Here is a 26,061-nt window from a genome sequence, read left to right as displayed (position 1 = left end):
TGCCATTAAACTTTTTAACATTTTTTATAAAAAATTGAAAAAGAAAAAGTATTTTGGAAACAGCCAATTGTTTTAAAGTTGGGACTCTAATTATTCTAACCTTCATCATCTAAGCCTCTTTTCTTGGCACTCTGCTAGTGCCTTGCTTTTTCCTCTGTGCATTACTACTTGGCATAAAAAAATGTGCATTTGCTTTTATTTATGTATACACTTCTTCGTATTATTATTTATGTATGAATGGTTATAACGTTTTTGGATACATTTAGTGTAAATCGCGCCCTTCAGTATAAGTATTTTATCTCTTGTGTGCCCAGACTTTCTCTTTGCAGCCCCCAACCAGACAGGTATTTCATTAGTTTATCGTTCCAAGCTGTTATTCTATTTACTTTGAGATTGGTAGGAGGCACTCAGAGCTGAAAGGCTCCTTGGTACGGCTCCTCTTCAAATCTCCACATTTCCAAAACAGATACAACTCAGGGGCATATCAACAAGGCGGCGATAAAAAATTATCACCGCTTTTGCGTCCGTTTTCGGACGAAAAGCAGCGATACTTTTATTGCTTTATCAGCAAGGTCACGCTATCACGTGAATCCTTGCCTTAGCGCCCTTTCCCATAATGCCCACCTTTGCATCTCTAATGAGATGCAAAGTGGGCGTTCCGTCCCAAAATAACTGGAGAAATGTCGCTAACCAACATTTCTCCAATTATCAATGGGCACGCTAACAAGCATAGCGATAAGAAAAGTAGCACTAACCTTGGTTATCGCTACTTTCCTTACGCCTGATTTTCATTTGACTAAACAATGTTAGTCAATGGGTGGTGGATTATAGGGCTGAGACCACCCAGCCCTATCAACAAAGATATCGCCGTTTTCCATGGAACATCGCTGGAAAACCAGCGATGTTCCACGGAAAACATTGCTATCACAGGAATAATTATCGCCATTGCGCTATTCGTTGGTAATACAGCGCTAGCATGGCGATGATTATCTGCGATTGCCGGCGATAAAATTCCTCACGCTAAGGGCGGCCAGCGAAAATTATCGCTGGCACTTGTTGATATGCCCATGAGTTTGCAGCTAGATGGTGGAAGATCTGTGCTCCAGTGGTGTTTGCTTCTCTGCTCGGTAAGGGCCTCTTCCTTCAATGTCAAGAGGCTTGGCTAGTACCAGAGCCTCTTGGCCAAACGGAGATTAAAGGAAAAACCTTCAGGCACCATATACCTTGCTCTGAAAGATGGCCTGAATCCTGTTCCAGGCCATTATATACAATGATATCCTATCCAGGTTTTAAATTGGAATAGGATATTTTTTTCTATTATTAGGAGGTCTATTTTCCAAACCTAAACCTATTTTGGATGGAAGGTATGTCTTGTTCTCACAGATTTCTGTTTTCTAGGTCAAATCCTTGGGATCGTATATAAGCAGACCAGGCAGACTGGTTATCACTTCACAATATCCCTTATTTACTGGTTGCTTGCTTCAACCGTTATCCTGTCTGCTTCTTTTCCTTCTGGGATTTAAGTGCTTGAAATATGCCTCCTGCCTGACCCAGAGGGATTTTCTGTCTTCTAGTTTTTGACCCTGTAAAGAGCTGGAGTTCTCTTCAGTCTGCTTCTCATGTCCTTCCTATCAAGTATCCATCCGGGATTCATACAAATTAGCAGATAGCTCCAGGTCCCATCTTTGGAAAAAAAAGACATCCTATTTGTCACCAAGAAGACCTTCCTTGCGAGGAGCAGCTCTGCTCTAGCATTGTGCCGTCTCTCAGAGTTCCTGATCAGCTTCACAAGGAGGTGAATATTGTTGGCTTTCCTGACCTGCGCTACAGCTGACAGTACATTCATATCTCATTCAAGTGCCTCAGCTGCAGTGGCAGCAATGTGATTGCATGCTAGCCTTTCTTTCAGCTTAGGCAGTGATTTCAGGCACACAGAAGCCTCCATATTTCAGTTTCTATGTCTATATGCATATGTGAATGCATTTGGGTTGTGCGTCACAACATATCTTTTATTTCCGAATATCCGACAACTCTCATTTATTTGGGCAATACACACTATATTTGTTTCTTTAATCCAAAACTTTACAAATTGGGGCGTGACCAAGCGGTCCAATATGGAGGACGCATTCTAGCCTGGCTCCTGTAGCCCTGCCAAATCCTTCAAAATCCTGCTGGCAAATAACAAACATTAAATCCTAATCGGACCCCTCTGAAGCCACCCTGTGCCCTGGGACACGACCCGGCTCCATTTCAGCCGCTGCGGTGCCCAGAGAAGACAGAAACGCAGAGCCGGATATCGTAAGAGGTATGGCCTGGGCTGAGTGGTGAGACCGCGCCCTGCCGTGGGCGCAGCCCAGAGAGACGAGGCTGGGAGACGGGTGTCGTTGGGTCCTCGACCTGCCAGTGAATCGGTGCACTGGAGCCCATGGGGCTCGGAGATGGGCTGTGCCCCTAAATATTGCGGCCTCACTGAGACTCGACGGTTGGAGTCGGGATCAGCTCATCCCTGAAATAGCAACACAGAATACCCGTAAGATACAGGGGATCAAAAAGGCGGCTGCCTGGTGACAGGAGAAAATCAGGAGAGGTGCAGAGAAGCTCTGTGTGCCCAGAGGCAGCTCCAGCATAACCGGCAGATAATGCCAGATTGTGAGGCGTAATAGTAATTGTGCGGTAACTGGCCTTTTGCCTCTAACCCGTGATTATCCATCCTACATGCAGATGCCCAGTAAGGAGAGGCGGAAGGAGTATTGCATAGAGAATGAGGGACAAATGCCACAGTGCAATTCTGTACGTTAAATTTGCCCATGGGTGTGAGGGGAACTACTGAAGCACCACCAAGGGGCAACTAATCTCAGGTATGAATCCACTATACCTAAGATACGACCTCCCTTGAGCTTTCAGTGGAGCAGGAAGAGATCAAGGGTAGCACCCGTTAGAGGTGGGGGGGTGTAACCTCATCTGCGGAGGTAACTGGGCTAGGCCCTGGTGCGCCCTGAGGGTGAGGGGCACCTCCCTTCGTGCCTGACCCCCTGAAATGCGCGCGCCAGGATACGAAGATCCAGCAATTCATAATAAATCAGAAGCCACCTACATTGCCCCCAGCTGGAACAAACTACACAGCCAGCATGTCTAAGAGCCAGTCTACAGGACCCCCCATGAAGCAAAGCATGATAGATAAATTCACAGGCGGAGGCACCAGTGCTATTGTCGCAAATGACACTCCTACTACAACACCAGATTCAGCCACAATCTAGCCGCTATAACTCAATCGCAGAACATGTTGGATGCCAAAATTGGAGCAGTAGGAGCTGATGTTATACTACTGTGACAGGACTTATGTAACGCTGTGGAACGAGTAACAGGCGGAATCTAGGATCTTGGGTGCTGAAGATGACATCACCATACTGCAGGGGAAAGTTACTACCCTTCTAACACTCACACGAGGTCTTACCACACGCGTTGAGGATGCAGAAGGGAGGGCCCGTCATAATAACTTGCGCATTGTGGGATTTCCAGAGGGGTGTGAGGGCCCTGACATGTGCGCGTTCCTGGAACAATGGCTCAAATCCTGGAACCCTGATGGAAAGCTGTCTCCCTGCTTTATTCTAAAGCGAGCCCACTGGGTCCTCACCGCCAGACCCCTACACGCCCCCCCTTTTTCGGGTGCTCATCCCCGACCAGTCATTGCAAAGATTCTAAATTTTCACGACAGGGACATCATTCTGAGACAAGCCCGGGCGCATAAGTCCCTAACTGTTTGAATCCTAACCAATGATGATCTTCCTCGACTACACCAAACTGGTGCAATCCTTCATGGCTGCGAAATCACGCCTTCAGGAACTGCAAATTCCGTATATGCTGCTTTTTCCGGCCCGTCTCCAAATCAGCTACCAGAATAACACTATGTTCTTCAATACGTCCGAAGAGGTCTTTCAATGGGCGGATGAATGCCGTCCGGTCAAGCCTCATACGCCGCCACTTCGAGACTTACATTCTTCCTCTGGGGATCTACGCCTCCATCGCCACAATAATAAAAAAGATAAAAGAAGACACAGATTGAGGTCATCCTGGCGCTCCTGTTCTCGAGGCGACAAACAAGCTGAGATACTAGACAATTGACTCATAAACCGCCACATTTCTACACCCCAGATCACAGGGTCATCACTGACATCAAACATCAAATCCTCTTACCATCACCAATATGGGCTACCATACCTGAACTGGTCTTTTCACATTCCAGAGACATTAGTTAGGGATGGGATGTTCAGGGAACTATTGGACTGTTTCAGCCTTCACCCCCTGTTGGGGTGGGAACTGTTTACACGTCACAAAAGATACTTCATTGTTCCTTGAGGTATTGGGGTGGGATAGGGTGGGGGAGTGAGGGGGTGGGAGTTACTGTTTCTAAAGTTGTTGGACTCAGAGGTTCCAAAGTGCCAGCAAAGCATTGTCTTCTCTTGGATCTCATGTCATACACCTCATAATCTTTCCTGCTGCACTTCATGACAACACATCTAAACAACTTAAATCCAATGGGGGAAATCAAGGGGGTCACCTGGAATGTTAGAGGCCTCCTCGACAAGATCAAAGGTGCTGCTGTCCTTAGGCATGCAAAACGTTTGGGGGTGGGTATATTGTTATTACAAGAAACACACTTGATGGGGACCAGTGCCCCATGTCTGGCCCGCTGTGGTGTCATACTGCGGAGTTGGCCTAACGACTAGCGCGGTCGACCTCAAATCTGGGGAACTGGGTTTGAGTCTCAGCAATGACGCAGAACATCCTGTGATTCTGGGCAAATCACTTTAATCTACCCGTGCCTAACAAAAAGGAATGTGTCCTCATGTAATGCAACTGGTGATATATTAAGCACTCTGATACCCGATTCGGGTCAGGTTTGCGCTAAATTAAAAAACAAAAACTCTGTCTTTCACTCCGGCTTCACGAAGGGCTCCAAAGGAGTAGGTATCCTGGTCCACCGCAGACTATCATTCACACATATTTGTACATGGGCTGATACACTGGGCAGATATCTATTCATTCAAGGAATGGTCAGTGGAGAGTCTATAGTTCTGGGTAGTGTGTGCGCCCCGCCTATTAGCCACACATTCAAAAACGTATTATTGATACCCAGGGATCCATACCCAGCATCATTGCATTGATAGGGGGAGACTGGAATGATGTCATTCACCCAGACTGGGATAGATGCCACCCCATAGCTGCGCAACACGCACAAAGAGAGTCTTGTTTGGGGCCAATGATTGAGGCTCTGTAGTGGACTGACAGGTGGTGGAGGCTTCACCCAGCATCAGCTGGTCAAACGTATTTCTCGACTGTCCACGGGTCGCTTTCCACACTCAACCACATTTTTATTTTATCACCAGGGAACACATTTATCTGCTGGTCAGGTCGGAAATTCTGCCCAGAGGTCTATCAGATCACTCCCCTGTTCAGTTACAATTAGGGATAGGCCCCAGAAGGTCTCCATTTCATTGCTGACTGTCGCCCTGGTACCTACACAACCCGAGCTATAAAACTAACCTACATAAAGCGCTGCTAGAATACTTCTTATTAAATGAGGAGACAGCAGGATCCACCACTACCTTGTTGGAAGCCATGAAACCAACCATTCAGGGTTTTGACATTTGTCATAAAACTATGGCCAAATGCCAGAAAAAGTAGACCTTAATACAACTCGAAGCTCAGATCATGAAAGCTGAATTGCAGGATCAGAAGTGAAATGGCGGTAGCGCGCGCTGACAATTAGGAACACTGCAGAGAAAGTATCAAAGCATTCAGTAAGATGAGACCAAACAGTCAGGGCAGGCTACACAAAGCATAATCTATCAATGGGGGGATAAATCAGGGATACCTCTGCACAGACTATGCAAATACACTCTAAAACCGGTTCAGGTGCCCATCATTAAATCATGCACAGGTGAGATGATCACCAACCCCACACAAATTGCCAAATCCTTTGCAGAATGCTATCAATCCTTCTGCACCAAGCACAAAGTCCTATCTGAATCCCAGATAGAGGTCTTCTTTCGGGACATACCACCCAGGGCATTAACTGCGGTTGTGTGAGACTCCCTAGAAATCCCCATCTCACTTGAGGAATTAACCTCAGCCGCTGCACAAATAGCATCAGGTAAATCACCAGGACCCAATGGATTCCCTAGTGAATTCTTCAAAATGCATGTAACAATGCTGGGTGTGCGATACCTCGCAACCCTTAATGAAGTATTCTTCCTGAAACTGGGACGCCCACCTGAATTATGTACATCCTACTGGCCAATCTCTCTCCTAAATATTAAAGCTAAGTGGTCCTGGCGAATAGACTGATCCCACACCTTTAAGACCTGATTCATCCAGATCAGGCTAGCTTCATGCCACACAGAGCGACCCCGCACAACATACGTAGAGTATATAATGCCATTGCTGCCATTGATATATTAGATAGACCATTTGCCCTACTTTTAGTAGATATGGATAAAAAATGTGACACGGTCAGCTGAACATACCTGTTCATTCTACTAAGACACCTAAACATGGGCACCTGGTATATAGTACTTGTTAGATTACTATACACAGCTCTCACGGCCTCAATCCGAGTGGCAGGGGCTACATTGGCTCAATTCCCAGTCCAGCAGGGAACCCGACAAGGGTGTTCCCTCTCCCCCCTACTATTTGCCATCACCATAGAGCCTCTAGCCACCTGGGTGAGAAAAGATGCACTCTTTTGCTGCTTTGAATGGACTCCCGAAATCTCTGATTGAATTGCATTGTATGGTGATGATATCCTATTTTTCCTAACCAACCCCCACCGATCAGGCCCCAGAATACTTGAGGTATGCGCGTTTTTGGCGAGATATCTGGCCTATATATGAATGCCTCAAAATCGCTGATTTGCCGATAAGAGGGTCAATGGGAAATGGCTAATGGGTGGAGAGACTCACATTGGTGACACACAGCTTCACATGCCTTGGCGTCTATATGTCTGACAGTCAAACCATCTCCTGGAAAAGTAACTTTGAAAAAACGACAGAGAGGGTTAAAATGGAGGTGAAAAACTGGTCAGCACTCCCCCTGTCCCTCTACGGAAGATCGGCTATCTTTAAGATGGTCTCCTTGCCCAGACTATTATATTAACTAGAATCTCACCCTTATCCAATCTCCTTGTCCTGGTTCTGTCAAATAAATGCAATCCTGGGGCATTTTGTGTGGGGGGGTAGTACATCGAGAGTTGCCCTACGCACCTGCATACAATCCACATACTGCGGTGACATCACCGCTGCAGATATACAATCCTACCATGCGACTGCACACCTCCAGATACTGAACGAATGGTGGTACGGGTCCAGAGATGACCATGCATATAAAGTTGAACAATGGATTATAGGAGAACCCTCCGTACAATCATTCTTATATCAGTTCAGTTCAGTTAGTCTTTATTGGATAATTTTCAATCATAAAAGACACAGTACAAACATAAAAGTGTCGTAAAATATCACATGGACATTTAAAAATATATATATATATATATGAAAAAGAAAAACACACCAATTTTGTTCCCTGAGAAGATATCAATTATAAAAGATAAAAGGTATATTTTCCTTTTCGTGCCCTAAAATCATACAATTCAGTACGAAATTTAATATCATCATTATCGAAAAATTTCCTAACAATTAATATCCAAACCATAAAAATTAATAATTAGAGAGAAGCTCCATATAGAAGACATTTTCCTTAAAATTCTATCATGAGGGCAGTCCCCATAGCCAGATATACATGATTAAGCACTAGGTAGGGTTACTGAAACAGCCTCCAAATTTATTCATCGCAGTGCCCAGGTCCAGCTAAGAAATTTGCCATGGCAATGACTATGTCTTCTCGGGTGTTTGTTATCAAAATGCGCAAAGCTGTCTTACATGATCTGGTGACAAGATTAGCGCACATCGGCTTAAGCTACCTGTGTTGCGGACCATTATATGCTGGGCACACAAACAGTACATGAGCTGTCAACTCTACCATGGTTGGGCACGTGGGACAGTTGATGTCTAAGGCATTGTTCCACTTTGCCATAAAAGATCTTAACAGGAGGGTGCCCACTCTAAATTGGTGATATAATTTCCTATCACCTGTTCTCGTGATAAAGTTCCAATAAGCTTCTGTTCTCATTACAAGCTTATGCTCCATGAAGATACCTGTTAGGGAGCTACTACTCACCATTGACAATGTCTTCTTACTGATCATGTCCCAATAAAGTGCTTTATACCCATTTTTATTAGGAAATGAATTCCCTATTGGGTCTTCCCACAGATGGCCGAGCCCCATGTCAAACAGAGTGCCCTTGATTTTTTGCAACCATTTAATTTTTGAAGACGAGTCTGCTTTTCTAATGTGCATTACTGCATTGGCATAAGATGCTAACTCTGGTGTCTTCCATAGCCTCCTCCAATAGGCAAGGGGTCTAAAACCCTGCTGCCTCGTCAAATGAAATACAACCTAAGTCTAGCAGAAGGGGCTTGATAGGAGTTGAGTGGGGCAGGGCGGTTAATGATCTCAGAAACTTGTTTTGTGCAAGGACTAGGGGCGATAGATTTTCGAATCCCCAAAGCTCCGCACCATAAATTATAGATGCTCTGATTTTCCCATTATACATTGTTAGTGCCTGCCCCACCGGTTTAGTATATGAAAGTCGATATTCTTTCAGTAGGGCTCCTGCTAGCTGATTGTGCCTAAGGACTAGCAGATCTAACTGGGATTTCCAGTTCATCCTCCTACTCAGGGTTACTCCCAGGTATGTAACAGTATCAGTTTGTTCCAATGGTGCATTGTTCATTTCTACTCTGCCTTTTATTGTTTTGTGTTTATGCAACACCATGAACTTGGTCTTGTCAACGTTGATTACAAGTTCATGGTCGTTGCAGAAATCAGTAAATCTATCAAGGGCACGTTGCAGACCAGATCGTGTTTTAGACAAAATTAAAGTATCGTCTGCAAACATTAAGAGTGGGACCCTTGTTCCGGCAAGAGTTGGGGCATCAGTTGGAAAGTTGATGTAATATAAGATAACCTTATTTATAAACAGGGAGAATAGAGTAGGGACAAGAACCCACCCTTGCCGCACTCCCCTATTAACTGGGAACCGATCTATTAGTTCGCCCTGTTGTCCCCACCTTACCTGGGCATAATTTGCCTCATGCAATTTGATGATAAAACGTAAGAGCTCTGGTGGCATCCCAGCCTCCTTTAGGGAATCCCATAGCTTGTGACGAGGCACTAGATCAAATGCTGATTTTAAATCAACAAATGCCGCATATAGGGTCCCCCCTGCTAAGATCACAATGCTCCAGTAGATCATCATAAATCTAAAGACTAGGTCAATGGTGCTGACGTGTGGTCGGAAACCCGCTTGATAGGTAGATAATACGTCCTGATCAATTACCCATTCGTTGACTCTACCTAGCATAGCCACGATTTTTTGTAGGGTATCAATTAGGCTTATCGGCCTATAGTTGCTTGGACTGGCGCGATCCCCTTTTTTGTATACTGGGATAATTTCGGCCCCCCGCCAAGTTTCGGGTATTGGAGCACCTCTGGCCAAGGCATTTATGATGATGTGGATATATTTAATCCAGTTCTTCCTGTCTTGTTTGTATATGTCAGCCGGGATACAGTCCGGGCCTGGGGCCCTTCCTGCTGGGACAACATCCAGGACTCTTTCTATCTCCCCTGTGGCAAATGTTAAAACAACTTCAGGGATAAACTCAGGGTATTCAGTTAAGGTGCTTGGCGGGGAGGCAAATTGGGCCTGAAAGTGCGAGACCCAGAGTTCAGGTGGCACATTATTAACTGGTATGGGCCCTATTTCTCCGCTTCCCCATTTGACTAATTGCCAAAATGTAGTCCAATTCTTCCCATTGCTAGCATTAGTTAATTCTTTCCATCTTCTTTCGTCAAAATTCTCCTTAGCCCTATATTGGGCTTTTTTTATAGTTTACCCTTGCTTTTTTGACCTCTTTTGAGACTCCCATCTTGATTGCTTGTGAGAGATGCCTAAATGCCGACCCACATGCATCACATACCATTTGGCTGATTTTTTTATTATATGTCTAGATGCTCTCCTATTTTTAGTAAAAAAGGTCTTCAATTTTGCAAAAAGGTCCTCATGTACCTTCATGTGGCTGGAGAGGTAGTCAGCATGGGTATCTAGGGAGGAAAGAGATATTAATGTTTCTTCAATGGTTAGCTTAATCTGGTTTAAGGTACTTTCATCTTCTGATACCACTGCCCATTTCAGCCGTCGACAATCTTGTGACATGATTACTTCTCCTGTTGCTATTTCCGAGCAAGCCCTAGAGGGATCCAATCCCGTCCTTACTAAGGTTAATAATAAAGGGTCGTGATCACTCTCCGGTCTATGCTGGACCATCATGTCCACAAGTCTTGGCCACAGCTCTAAACTAATGAGAAAATAATCTATTCTACTACTTCTTGTCCCGGTCCTAAAAGTATTGGTGCCTTCCATATCTAAGGGTGATCTCCCATTAACTGCCCTGAGACCCCTCCCGAGAGATAAACTTTTTAGTTGTAAGGCCGCCTCAGTCCATTTGTTAATTGGCGACAACGATAAAGATGGTATCCCCCAGTTCAAGTCCTCCTCCATACTAAGGCTATGGTCATCGAGACCGAGAGGCTCAAATGTGCGGTTTAGATCACCTGCTATCACCAACACGTTTAGACCTTCTAAATCATTTATGAATGTGTCCAGGTGGGAAATAGTTGGTGATGCTTTCCCACCCACAATCCCTCTCGCGTACACATTAAGTAATATAAAGTCTGGCTCACACTCTGATCGAACCTTGATGGCAAGTATATCTGGGCTATCGATTGGAAGCACTTCTATTTGAAAAGATAACTGTTGCCTGACCCAGGTAATCAACCCCCCACTAGGTCTCCCTTTGCGGATTACAATTACCGCTTTACCAAAAGCCAGATAGCCTGGGCGATAAATCATATTCACGGACCATGTCTCCTGAAAGGCAATAAAGTCCTACCCTTCAATGTAGTTTGACCAATCAGATGACATAATTGTGGAGGATAGGCCGGCAATGTTCCATGATAGGAAGGAGATTGAGGAGGGGAAAGAACCCTCATGGTTTACAGGAGGTGATGGAATCTCCGTGCTTGCATGTTGCTTGGCCACCGTTTGTTCCATTCCTACTTTGAGAGCCAATGAAGAAATTCGTCGACTATCAGGATTCTCTGCCAGTATAGGGATGGGTGGTTGTAGTAAATCACATAAATCTAGATCGGATAATGGACAATCATTCTTATATAGCAAGTCCGATCCAAAGGACCTTCCTCCGGCGACAAGAGTGGTAATTATGACCTGGCGACAAACCGTTCGTCTAATCAGCTAGTGGGGTCGCCCAACACGAGAAACACAGCTGTGGCAGAATCGCCTACTTCCTCAAGTCGCGGATCTTCAGGGATTCCGCTGCTGGAATCGAATCGGAATCCCAACCCTAGGCGATATCATATGGGGGATACTCCTTAAATCCTTTGAGGACCTCCAAAAAGGTTTTTTCATGCCCCATACTAAATTTTACAAATACCTACAATTATGGCATGCCCTTCATCCCTACATTAAAAATCTAACTAATATACCAGAATTCAGCCCACTTGAAGGCAAGGTTCTAATGGGAGATCTAGGGGAGCATAAAATATCAAAAATGTATCAAACCCTAGTTACCAATAGCCCCACGACCATAGACACCTTAAGAGCCACGTGGGATGCTGATGTGGGACCTATAGATGACGATAACTGGGCAAAGGCACTACAATCACCACAAGAGGCAGCAATCTCCACTCAACTTCATTTCATCTAATTCAAGCATTTACACAGGGTATATTATAGCAGACTTAGACTATGGAAGGCAGGGCGTATTGCTTCTCCGCACTGCCTCCGGTGTCACTCGGAGGAGGGCACCCTCTTGCACACAATTTGGTCATGTCCGATTCTATATCGTTTCTGGCAAGGTTTGCTAAGTTGTCTGACAGAGGTACTGGCACGGGACCTACTGAGATCCCTAAAACTTACACTACTGCATTGCACAGATGGCATAGGTGGTAACAGATATAAAAGACACCTTTTTTTTCTTAGGCCTCACTTTAGCAAAACACAACATTGCCGGACAATGGAAGACAGAAATTTCACCCTGTGTATCGCTCTGGAAGACATGCATGGACTATATAATGGAATTGGAACACCCGGTCTTTATTGCCAAAGGATGCCCGCAGAAACACTCCAAAATCTGGACAAGAGGGGACACATAAAGAAATATTCCCCTAAAGACATACAATAGAGCAGATGGCCAATTGGATACCGAGGTAATAACAAATGTGAAAGAATTGTGAGTTAAAAGCTTCATTAACCTGCATAACAAGTGTGGTGCGAGACCAAGACTGTAATGTATTATGATAAGGGGCATTGTTAGGGATAGGTTAAGACCTCGCTGGATCTTCTGGCAGTTTTTTGCAGTGGGAGGGGGTAGGGAAGAAGAAGCAGGTGTCTCCTGCTGTAGAATGGCGAACCACCCAAAGGGTCTTTGTACGCAACCGCAGCATGATTGCCCTGCAGCCAAAGGTGAGGTGGGTCGGGGAGCCAAAGAAGGGTGTAAAGTGTACTGGTGGATCTTTGGTCAGTACACACACCTCTTCCGTTGCCACCTGTGTGGATATGACTGAGAAGCTAGGGGTGTCAGAAGGAGAAAAGGGCACAGTGGGCTTGCCTTTATAATTGACAATAAACCCACTACTAAAGTTACACCTGCAGTCACAGCTGCGACTACAGTACCAGGAAAATCCTGAACACAAGTACAAGGGGCGATATTTTCATTTGATGCTAGTAACTTAAGAGATACTGCTAACTCTTGCACAAAGTCAAGCATCAATATCTCAACTATAGCTGGAAGTAGTACAATTTCAGAGTCTAAGAATGATGGACATACTATCTGGAGAATGAACAGTAACATGGAGTCATTTTCAGCACTATGGAATACTCACTACCTCTGCTAAAGTTGAATGGAAGTGCAATCAGATCATCTTCTGTGGCTAGCATGGATCTGGTTATATTTGCTGGAGTAGCCACAAATATCTTCTCTGAGACATCAGTAGATCTGGCTAGAACGTTACATTAGTCACCTGGGCGTCACTCTGTCAAACATTGTGGTAGGACTTATGTTTCTTGAAGTTTTGTCTTTCTCACCATATGTCATTCAATACAAAGTAGATCCTACGAATACGTAACAGGGGCCGTATTGTACAAGTGCCTCAGGGGCGCAACGGGCATTTCCTCCCACTTTGCTCACCACCGGGGCACTTTGGTATTACAGTGGGGGCTGAAGACACTTGTGAGGCCCCTTCTGTAATATTGATAGCGCTGATGCACATAAAGCGCCAGCGTCATCTTCAGAGGGCATTCCCTCATTTGCACGGGGGCATGCCCCATGCAGATGAGGGAATCCCTTTGCCTCTGTGCCTCGCCGTATTACAAACGCGGGCACAGAGGCAAAGAAGATCTCAGGAGGTACACTTACAGTGTGCCTCCTAAAAGGTGGTGCACTGTCAGTGCGCCCTCTGACTGCAGCACTCTGGAGGGGGAAAGGAGGTCCAATACACCCCCCCAAACATCCCCTTGCAGGCGGGTGCAGTCCCTGACTGCACCCGCCTGCAAGGGGATCTCTAATACCCATTCAAAGTGCAGGTGGGTTGCCGCTGCACTGCGAAAACACAGAGCGGCTTCAAAGCAGCCACTCTGTTTTTCACATGAATGCGCTGCCCCCAGGGCAGAGCACGTTCGCTGCTGCCCTGGGGCGCAATGAAGGAAAATGCGCTGCATGTATAATACAGCCCCTGGAGTTTCAATCGGATTTTGGCAGACTCTATTTTCTTCATTAAAAAATCATGTGATTCAGGTACCACAAAAGCTTAAGCTTAGGCTTCATGGTATCACAGGTGGGAGCAGGTTCCAATTCCATTTTGTCAAATGTCCAATTCATTATTATTTTTTAATTCACTTCGCCTCTTCAGGCAAGGTTTACAGAATAGTTAACACTCATAAGTCAGCTATTTCTTTAATACACATTTATGTGGATGGCAAAACTGTCAGGGAACATCCTTTACACTCATGGTAGGTATCACACTAAATAAACTTCTTGTGCCAAAATATTCTTTTTTATTGAATGATAACTTAATGTTAATGGCCTGATAACGGTTCATTTTCTTTCTAGCATCAATATGAACTGTGTTGTCGTCCTTTTTTTTAATCAGTTTCAGATGTCAGAAAGTTATGCATTTTATTAGACAATCTATTCAGATTGGTGGTTTCTTTTTAATCAAAATGTGAGGGAGAGGAGGAGGAGAATGTGGTGGAGGAGGAGGACGAGGAGCTGCCTAGCATCAACACAGGCTTTTTCTCTTTCTATGTGTGCTGCAGAATGCAACCCATGTAGACAGAGAGATCAATGAGCAGAAAGAAGCATATTTCTCCTCGTTATGTCTCTCCTGGGGCAGCGTTTCATTTTGATGCATTCCCAGGTCTACCACTAATGATAAATCCGGGAATGCTTCAAAATCCATGGGTGGATGATTGAGAATACCCACTCTCGATCCATGGAACGCGTCCCTGGGGGAGAGTAATGCAAGGCAACAACTTGCAATACCTTGTGTTACAACATATTTACCGAGCACCGCTGAGCTACGCAAGGTGGACTTGCATGGCTTGGTAAATCGACTTTAGTGTTGCGTTTCTCTTGCGTTACCTTGCATGATGCAAGGCCAACGCAGCAATATGATAAATCTGGCCCAAGGTCTCTTAGAATGTACTCCATTTCTCAATGTATTTCTTTTAGAAAATTCATTGTGTGGTATCTTTCTCCACTCTGGCAAGTTGGTAAAAGTGGGCATAAGTAGATGTTAGTGGGTCTTGAGCTCACTTGTTTCAAAGAACCATTCCATCCAAAGCCTTTTTGCTTTGAGGATCGTTGTGGACATTCTCAGAGTAGCTGACTAGTCAGAGTACTTTACTTTCGGAACATTTATTGCAAACAGCTTCAATATGCTTCGATGACAGTTGTCAATGTTCTTTAAGCAGGAATAATAGGAACCTCCGGTCCTGCCCTAAAATATGAATTTTCCAAATGTATGACGATACAACGCGATCATTTAAATTGCGGTACATTACATCGCTGTAATTACAACGCAAGTCGTTACAATGACTTGCGCTGGAGGGCACTGGACTTAGGAATAGTATGATTTACTATTCCACCTCCAGCCTACGTAACAGTAGGGAAGGTGTTGGATTAGTAAATCACACTATTCCTTAGTCTAGGACGCCATCTAGCGCAAGTCGTTGTAACGACTTGCAATGTAAAAACAGCGATGTAAATGTATTGCGGTGTTTTGACCGCGTTGTAAAGGTCGTTTTTCCGAATTTTCCTAGCTGGCAGTAAAACAAAGTCCTCATTTTTTTAGACACAGAGTCAAGTATTATTCCGCCTCTGTATCTTTTTAATTCATTTTGAAAAAATTGTTATTGCTCCAACCTATACTGGAAAACATGTCATTATTTTCTAAGTCTTAATACAATTAATTTCTTTCAGCAACAATCCCTTCAGTTCCTGGAGAGCACAAGAAATGAACATCTCATCTCTGACTTATTTTCTTCCTGAAATGCTGATTCCTGCGCTCAATATGTTTTGTTGACTTTATGCATCAAGAAAACAGACTCATCTGTTGTTAGTTAGAAACATCATAGATTCAACTTTAATATGATTGATTATTTCCTCAACCTGTTGGCAGTTTGTTTCCCAGATTTTCTGGGTAGCATAGTTTATCCAAGGTCTCTTGGAAATTACCCTCTCTAGAATAAACCACATTAGGGAGCATAATACTAACCTCCATTTCTTTAATAAAATCAGAACATTTCTTTTCTGTCATTCATCTGCTAGGAAGAACCTCATTTTCTGGCTACAGACTCAACTGTTGAAATACAAGTTCAGCACATACATTCTTACCCGGCAAAGAACAGCTTTATCAACTTTAAAGGAATGAAAAGAACTACTTCTAGCACAGTTTGTTGATACAGTCTGTAATTCTTATCACATGCCCCATCATGGCTGTTATGTTTATTACAGTGTAACGTCCTGCTTATCTAATTCAAACCATGGTCTCATATCCATTATTGTGTTTACTGATGTGCATGCTGCACTTTGTAAAAATGATGTTCTTAATCATTTTTTGTTGTGCTATTTTCGTTTTCAGTTTGGCACATAAAAAGTAATGCGGTCTGTTTGCACAAAAAAGGACAGATTCCTCAGGCCTCGTTAATTAATATGTCTCATTAGTTTAACAGAATAATTCATCCCAGCACTTACCAATCTCCGTTGTTTCAAGGTGAAAGTATTATGTGGTATCGCAGGGGTGCCTTAAAGTGTAATACTAGCACAATACACAAATATGGATCCCGTGGACTCTCTCGTACACCTTCTTTCAGTCCTGGTAGAGTGGAAAAGGGCAGACAGGCTACTTAGAGGAACGTGTTAAGTATTTCACATCCCAACAATAAGTATCCCTTCTAGAACCAGAATGGTTCCTTTTAGAGAGAAGGGGGAGAGAAAGAGTTAGAGGAGGGGGTGTTTTTTTTTAGATTACTCCGTATAAAGAATTATGATGCTAGTCTTCTATCCCCCCACTGTTAGGGGTGGGAAGGGAAAGAGACCCTTTTCTTATTATAGCCTTCACTCACTCAAATAGTGACATGCTTCATCATCAGGCTCACCCCAACTCCTAAAGGTCGAGGTGGGCTCAACCATCTTTCAGGGAGCACTTATGAAGATTTTGTGTATGGGGGCGTAACGTTTAAGGATAAAATTCCTCTCCTTCTACTAAAGTATCCATTATTAGTGGAGTGGGAGGGAAGGTTAATAAATACTATAGTAGGGTGGGAAGATGTAACGGTCCTATGACCCTAAGCTAGACACCAACATGTTTCAGCCCTTTTCTCTAAAAGGAACCATTCTGGTTCCAGAAGGAATACTTAGTTGTTGTTGGGATAATTCATAGGGAGGACATATTCCTTCCTACCTCTTTGGTGAGGACCTCTCCGCCCTTCCAGGACCCTAACCTTGGGAAATATAAAGTATTTCACATCACCAACATGGATGATAAGTAATTGTCACAACTCAAGAGAAATCTGACACCATTTTATACAAATAACTTCGGTTTTTATATATTTTTAGACACCAAAATAAAATTGATACATGAAGGATAATCGGAGTTATACATTTTCAAGCATTTAATAAAGCAGTAGTTTAGCAGTGTAAAACATTAAGTTTGCGGTCAATAGAGAAAACACATATATGCAATCGGTTACTTCAAAGGAACTCACTCAGGTAAGGTCTCGTGAGTCCATTGACCAGTTCACAACAGCTTGCACAATTTTACCTGTCTCAGGGGAGAGTGGTGCAGAGCTGCACTTTAGCTGTCAAACTAAGCTGCCAATCAGGCTTGCAGTCTTTAAAGTGCTACCTTGGCCAAAAGGTACTTGCGGGATGAGTTGAGCAAAACCCTTTGGAACTTAAACAAGGAGCTGGTCCTGGACAAGGAGTCTCCAGGGAGATCGACTCTACCTCACGAGGGGTACTCAGGTGCAAAGGTGCTCTTGGCTATCTATGGTGCTGCACAGATCCGCCGCCAGCTGTGCTGACAGGCGTGTAAAAGAGGGTGAAAACGAATGCAGGATATTAATGATGAAGTTGCAGGGGTGGTTGGTCGTTTGTGCAGCTGGATCTCTCCTCTTGGAGGGTCAAATAAAGCAGGTAGTAGTCGGGCTGACCACCAACAAACCTTGGTACTTGCAATTGCTGAGGTTGAGGAAATCGTCTTCCAGAGGACCAGGAGAATGTTGTAGAAAGTTGATCCTTGCTGACGTCGGGACTACAGTTCCCAAAAGTCACTTGCCCAACAACTTTGAGCGACCTCGCTGGATGGCTCAGTGGACAGTACTTCAAGGTCATGGATTTACCAGTTTGTGCCTGCAAACTGCATGGGACTAGTTCCTCTAGCCCAAGGGAGTTATTTTAAAGTCTGGAGTTTGCATAGGGGCTCACCTTCCTTTAGGAACCAGTCTTCTGCCTTAGTTGAGTCACAATCCAGCGGGTTCAGGGTAGCTTCCACAGGTGCAGAGCTTATCGCCTATCTTCCTGTAGACCTGCCTTGTCGTGGAAACAAATCACTTCTTGGTATTCTGTTGAATCTAAGGTTCTGGTGTCTAGATCCTGGATTTAGAAGGTGTTAGGGGGTGTAAGTACTAGTAGCCAATAGGCCTCTAGTCTTGTGGCTAGTCCGCCCCAGTAGTGACCATATCCAGGGGAGGGTATGTTATTAAAACTAGTCAGAACCTGCCTTTTAGTCTAAATTCAATATGGCCAAACCATCCTCGGCTGTACACTTCAGCTGAGACACACCAAAGGTGTGGCCAACCTTGTGGAGGTGCAAGCCTCCTACATAGCTAGTTTCCCACATGTCCAAACAAACAGTGCCTGGGGCAGGGGCAGGTTTTGTCCTCGAGTGGAGGACAGGTTCCTTTGTACATTGGTACCGGTGAAGCTTTTGAGGCTCACCGATTATGGCCCATTCACTAGACATCCTGTGTGGGTGGAGGTATCACCTGCTGTACACAGGTTTTTGTTTCTGGCCTTTGGGAGCGGCACACACCTCCCAGCATGACGTCAGGTCTATGTCCTGGCGACAAACCCTTGGAAAAGCCAACCAAGGCATGAGAACACTGAGTTAACTTGGTGGGCACTGTTTAAAGTGTCATCTAGGTACGTGCTAGTTAAACCTCAACACCAACCTCATGTTGGAGGTTAAAAAGCATGGTGTTTGATACAACACAAAGAAAATAGACCGTTCCATAATGGAGCTGAACATTCGAGTATGGCCAGTGTCCAGTCCATGTTATCCTATGAAGGGCTGGTCACTTGCCGTAGAATTACGTTTAGAATTGTACCACAGGGCAATGTCTGCTTGCATATATATTTCCACACATATAATATAATGCACTCTGCCCCCTGGGCTATATGAGGCCTACCTTAGGAGTGACTGACATATATTAAATATAGTGAGGTGACCCTGTCATACATGGACTGTGCAGGGTTGAACTCGAGCAGGCAAGCTGCTCCTGCAGAGCTGACATGACAGACCTGCAGCCTTTGGTTTCACCCGGGTCACTCAGAATGGCACGATAAGTGCTGCAGCTCTGATGCCCCTTACACATCCCTGCCCTGGGTACCACTGGTACCATATACTAAGGCCTCATAGAGGTGTAAAAGTATTTGCCAATTGTGTGTACCAATTAACATTTACAGTTTAAAGGCAAGAGCACTGGTGCAGGGTCTGGTTAGCAAGGCCCAGCACACTTTCAGATCAATTACCACAGCATCAAGCAGCAAAATGTGGGGGGATGACCATCCAAAAAGGGCACTTTACAATTTTTATGACTGAAGGCAGTTCCAAGAAATGTTCTTTTAACTAGTTTTTGGTGTAATTGTAAAGGTATATATTTAGATTTTTAACTAAACAATAAATAAAAGACAATAACAAGATGCATCTATTGCACATTAATGTATAGCACAATATGCCACTGACAATTAAAAACATGAAAAACAAAGAATCTGAAAAAACTGTTAAAATGAATTCATATTCTTTGAATCATCATCAGTCCAGATTGTTACAGATAACTGGACATCAATGTGGATGTAAGATTCCTGATTTTAATTCAAAAAGAACACAGTGGACTACGGACAAAGGATTCACTAAGAGGTTTATTGTGAGATGGCAAAAGACAGACCCTTCATCATTTTGCTATTTACAAAATAATCAGGAACTCTGCAGTTTTGTTAAAAGCCTGTGCTTTTTACAAAAGTGCCTGCAAAATTTAAAGGATGCGACCCTCATTGTACTGTTCCAGTGGCTTGCCACTGGGCCAATAGAAGGAGGGTCCACAGCAGGCAGGTGTGGTGTTGTTTGTTTATTTACTCCTCACATGACTGCTGTTTCAAATTCTTTGTGTTGTGTGGAGGGCCGCAACATCTCCTGCCTACCGCTGGGACCAGACAACAGTAAGAGGAGTCTGCACCTGAGGAGCATCCCCTTCAAGACCTGGGGGGCACCAAACGGTAAGGTAGGTTATCCCTGTCCTAGCCTCCTACACCCGCATGTGACCAAGGGTGTGAGGGCAGAATGGGGTCGGGCATAGTAGGGTTGATAAAAACAAAATGCCTTCCTGTGCCCACCACATGCCTTGTGGGCGACGGGCCATAAACTCAATACCAGTTTAGGGCCTGCCACTCACAGGGCTAGCTGTGGGCCCATAGGGCATGTATTTTTAAGAGGTAATGGCAGCCACCCATGGGACATGTGGCAGGCCCAGGGGGCATTCATTTTTATCAGATTAGGGCCCGATGCCCATGGGGCACATAATGGGCCAGGGGGCATTTATTTATATCAAGTTAGGGCCTGTTGCCCATTGGGCCCGCAGCAGACCTGAAACTTGATCAAAATAAATGCCCCCTGGGCCCACCGTGAGCCCAATGGGTGACAAGCCTGAAACGTGATAAAAATAAATGCCCCCCTGGGCCTGCCACCCTCAGGGCACACAGGAGACACGGGGCATGTGCTGGGCCCAGGGGGGGGGCAATAATTTTGAACACGTTTTGGGCCTTAATAGAAAAATAAAGTGTGGCGAAAATGCCACAAGATTTCCATTTATGTGCGGCAAAGTTACCATATTTCTCCCGCAAAATTTGCTGATCCATCCTGCAATACCCTGGGGGGTCTGAAAAGACACAAGGGAGGATCAATGGGGAAGAAGTGAAAGCGCTCACACAAACAAGCACTTATGGTGACCAGTAGGAATAAAGGAGGTGAAAAGGGTTTATCCCCCACACAAGGAAGCCTCAAAGTTCAACTCACCAGTATTGATCAGTTGTTTATCCTACATCCACAAACAAGGAGTGAGAGGAGCAGATAGGTCAATCATATAACCTCCCTTTTTGACTAGGTAATGACCAAAAGTATGATAGATCCAGCTAATTTATATTACCTCCAGAAACATCCCTACAAGATTGATAATTCAGGTATCTTCCTTTTTAAGGACGCTGGATCCTCACTCACTATAGTGGTATGCTTCATCATAGGGGCTGCCCTTTACTACTCACTCTGGATATGATCATTTATCCTGTGACCGGAGTGTGCTCTTACTATAGGAGTGTTGGTGTATTGGAAGCCTCTTCTGTGAGGTATTTTGCTAGTATTAGAAGTCTTGACTTAGAGGTATTCTACTAGTGCTAGAAACCTCTACTTGATCAGTAACCTAAGGAAGATTGTATGCCGTGATTAAAGTACATAGTGTAAGACTGATCATTTTTATTGGAGTCTCCCTTTGGTAAGGATAAAAAGAAATTGATTAATTTAGAGATCTAATATCACCCATATTCCTGTAATAGTCGACATGTTTCAGCCTAACTGAAAGCTCCATCGGGGAATGATGGTTTTCTTCAGGACTAGGTCCCCAGGCTGCCAAATGTAGGGCGACTCCCTCTCTTAATTAATGTATATTCGTAATGGACGTAACAGAAGTGTGTTTGTGGAAATAATGTTTTTCAAAGTTCTGGATGACAGGGGGGACCAGACCTCCACATAGGCACCTAGCCTGGGCTCACTCCACAAATAGTACAGTAATACCCATAGTCCAAATATTACTTCCCCTTGTGGGGTCCCTTGACAGCTGGTTTAGGAATCGACAAGGAGAAAAAATATCTGGCCTCTCGGGCTAGACTTTACATTTCTGTACCTATTTGAAGATCGTCTTCAAACGTTCTCAGAACTTAAAAATTCTACAGTACAATGCCTTTGTTTAGTCTCATTATATGATCTCCATTGGTGCCCTGTATACAAAATCCCATAAATTCGTTACTTGTCTTTGATTGTACAGCTAATGTTCATTTGTGGTGCTAGGCAGCCCCTTTGTCATCTGTGCCTGTGATTCACAGATGTATTGTTTTCTTTTGTTAATAAGCATTTTAGACTTCAAGTTGGCAGGTGGGCAGATTTTACTTAACGCAGCAGGGGCCGTGTGACATCCAAACAATGACCTCCACAGGTTCCACCCCAGCCCCCTGCCAATAAAATGCCTGATCGGATAAATGGCCAATCCGAGCCGAATGGAAATCAAAATACCAGATATGATGGGCTTCTTATTTACATGGATGTCTTTTAGGGGGTCGCTGCTGCGACCCCTGGCATGCCAATGTGACCCCTGGCGCTGCCTTTGCGGCCCCTAGTATCAGCAGTGGCAAAATCAGTGGCAGGAACAGAAGCAGCTCATCTTTATGGAAGTCGGTTGGGGCTTCACTCTCCTTGTTTTTTGTCAATTTTTTTCATTATGCTAATTGTGAATAATATTACATTATTCGCTATTAGAACATTGGAACGTTGGCAGCTCCATTGAAGACAATGGAGCGCTCCGGGCTAATACTGGCTGGTATAAGCCCGGAGCTCCAACATTCCAATGTTTGTCTTTGTTCACAGCTCTGGCTGTGAACAAAGACTTCAGGGAGCCGGAGGGGATTTGAATCCCCTCGCGCTCCCTGAAGGGCTTCGTTTTGTTAGAACATTCTGCCCTCTAGTGGCAGAATGTTCTAATAGCCTTATAGCCCTTCGTAGCAGGGCTATACCGCTGTTAATGTCCCGCTGCTGTTGTTAAAGTCCCTCGCCTTCGGCTCGGGCCTTTAACGCTGCAGCGGGCCATTAACAGCCGGTATAGCCCGCTACGGCGGGCTATAAGGCTATATTAGTTTAATAAAAATGGAGTTCAAATAGCTGAAATATGACTCTCCCTAGCAGCTGAGGTAAGTTACAGAAATGCTTTTAAATGTATGTATGTTGTGTGCATGCAGTTATGAGTGTGTTTATGTAAGAGTGTGTGTATGTGTAGGCAGAGTATGTGTGAGTGTATGTGTGAATACGTGCGTATGCATAAGTGTGTGTATGTGTAAGCATGTGTATGTGTGAGTGAAAGTGAAAGTGAAGGTCAAAGGGCATGTGAAGTCACTTCCGCCACCCCAGGAAATTTGGGGGATTGACGTCCATGCTTATTAATGGTGTGCTTGAAATGTGGCGTACATTTTTAAATGGGGGTATGAAGAAAAAAAAAAGTTACCATGCATTAACGGTCAAAATCCTCCCGTTTGACCTACTTAGATAACCACTCCACTCTACATTTTGAATTTCTTTCTGCATTTCCATTTTTCTTTCTGCAAATAAACACGCTCGGGACATTGCGGGCCAGAGCTGAGTGCATATCTAATGACTTCCTGGTAATATAAACACATAATAAAGTCTTCAAACCGAGGCACACTGGGATAATTTCATTTCTCTCTCGTAATACATCTCATAAAATGTTTTCGAGGCAGCTGCTTCTCAGCCTGAAACGTTACTGATTGCAACATGTCTAAAGACAAGGGCGTGCACTGTGTTTGCAAACGTGTGCAGTCAGATTTTAAAGGCTAGGTAGGTTACCAATCAAATTCGAATTCTTTCTCACTAGTCCTGTTCTTTGAAAGTGCTCCCAGGCCCCATTTAACAAAAGTGAGATGTATTTATCTTTGTAGTTTTCATGTGCATATTTTGAGCCTCATTGTCAAACGTTTTTAAGGACCTACAGTCAGTTTAGGTGTGGATTTCCCGTTTGTTAGAATAAAAGTCCTAAAAATGAATTCCGCAAATATGTGGTGTAACGGCCACATATACTGATTTTGAAACTGGGGAATCAGGATCGAGTCTCGGCTTCGGCTCAAGATCTGTGATTTTTGGAAAATCACTTAATTTACCTGTGGCTACAGAAAATGAAGTGTCCGTGTGTAATATAATTGATACTCGTGTTGCCTCCAAGGGTCATTTGCGAATACAGAATTTGGGGAGTGTGGTAGAATTTCTGCAATTGCCAATTTAGGGTTTGGGGCAGATTTTTGTTTGCTGGTCATACTTGAAAAAGAAGGTAAAGACACATGAACTTGTGGGTGTCCAATTACCTCACGGAGGTAGGATTCCACCCAGAAAAGCATGCACATTTATTTCAGTCAATGTTAGGGGTAAGGGTTGTTTCAGGAATGGAGCACCCAAACATATAATGGCGTATAGTGGAAGCGGTATATTTGTGTGGAATATTTTTTCCCCTTTTACGAAACAAAAAAAAGCTAAATTTGCAAATTAACACTTGTGTTTTATTTCTTCATGTGGGCTTTTCCACGTGCTATATATAACTTATACGTACCTACAATTTGCCTATGAAAGTACTGTCTGAAAACTATGATGGTCGCAGCTTTACAGAATTACTCTTGGGTGCATTGTCAACCCCTGCGATGTCTGATATTTGCTCCATATGTAGAAGTAATCCAGTGGGAGAAAACTCTTAATTGTTGTGCTTTGGGAATGTGGTCTAAGAAGTTCATACTTTAAAAACAGTTGTTGGGGCACAAAATGAATGAATGAATATAACATTTATGAAGCGCAACATTCACTCCAAAAGACATCTCAGCTGTAAAAACCAGTAAAACAAAAGCAGTCCATTCCCAAAGAAAAAAGACACTCAAGGCTGAGTAAAAACCCAGAATTAAGGAGCTTCCTAAAAGTGTCAAAGTTGGCAACTTGCTTTAGTGGAAGCGGAAGATAGTTCCATGCTTTTGCCTCGAGAACCAATATGGATCTGCCTTAACCCCCCTCCGTCCCCCCTCGGTTTGTAGCCTGAACTTTGGGATGGATAAAAGATTGTCACTGGCAGATCCTAACATTCTTCGAGGAAGATAGGAAACAAAGCAATCTGCAAGGAATTTGGGACCAGTTTGATAATAGGCCCTGTGCACAATAGTTAGGGATTTAAAAAGACTCTGTTTTTCAGCTGGGAGCCAATACAGTTCCAACAGTACCTTCCTGGTGTAACTTTGATAAGGGAGTTTAAATGCCAGTCTCACTGTTGCATTTTGAATCACCTACAGCTTGTGGATCACATAAATCAGCAGACCCTAGAGACTATTGCAGTAATCGATCGGTCTTGGACCAGGGCCAGCGGACTCAATAATTCTCGCCTCGGTGTCTACTCTAACCAGGGATCACACTCGGCAACTCTGGGCATTAGCTTGCCTCATCTCCACAACGGCCCCCCACATTCGCCGGGGATGCCTGGTTTCACCTTGGAGATACCCAGGAGGGACCATCTCACAGGGATAGCCAGGATGGGTTCCCCAGCGGTCTACAGCGCCGGGACACTTCCGAGTAGCTGTGCGCTGAATAAAAATTAAAATAACAGAGTCTTGAGGTGATCAGGGCTTGGACGACTGTCTTCCTTGTTGAGAGGGGTAGAAAGTCAACAAACATTTTTAGGGGCTTGATCACAGAAAAACAGAATTCTGGCACGGTGTTGGCATGGTGAAAAAAAGACAAATCCTGGTCAAACTTGACTCACAAATTTCTTGCCACATTGGTGGGCAGAGGACTATCAACACTATCCGGCCCAGTCCGAGGCAGGGAACTGGTTATTCTTTCCAAAAGAGAGGATTTTCGTTTTGCACTTTAAAAAACTGTCGTTCACCCACTTTATTGCTACAGAGACAATTTTTTTAATTACATTTGGAGCTGGTGGAATTCTTGTTTAGGACCCAAATCATTTGGGTATCATCCATGTAAGACACACAGGGCTTAGTTCCTAAATCAGCGCTGCATGGAGTAAGGCCGGGGCTGGCATCGGACACACTGAATGTATGGCAGTCGTGCCAGCCCCCGATGATGCCACAGGGAGGCCGGCTTGGCCGCGCACAGTCGTGACGTGGCAGGCCTCGCCTCCCTTCCTAATTGGCTGGTCGGGGTGCAACCCGGATGTGATAGGAATCACTTCCAGGGCGCGCGTCGGCAAACCGCCAGTGAGATGGT

This window comes from Triturus cristatus, chromosome 8, assembly GCF_964204655.1.
Source record: "Triturus cristatus chromosome 8, aTriCri1.1, whole genome shotgun sequence".
In the NCBI taxonomy this organism is placed as follows: Eukaryota; Metazoa; Chordata; class Amphibia; order Caudata; family Salamandridae; genus Triturus; species Triturus cristatus.
The sequence above is the reverse complement of the archived record's forward strand: the minus strand, read 5'-3'. Positions refer to the sequence as shown.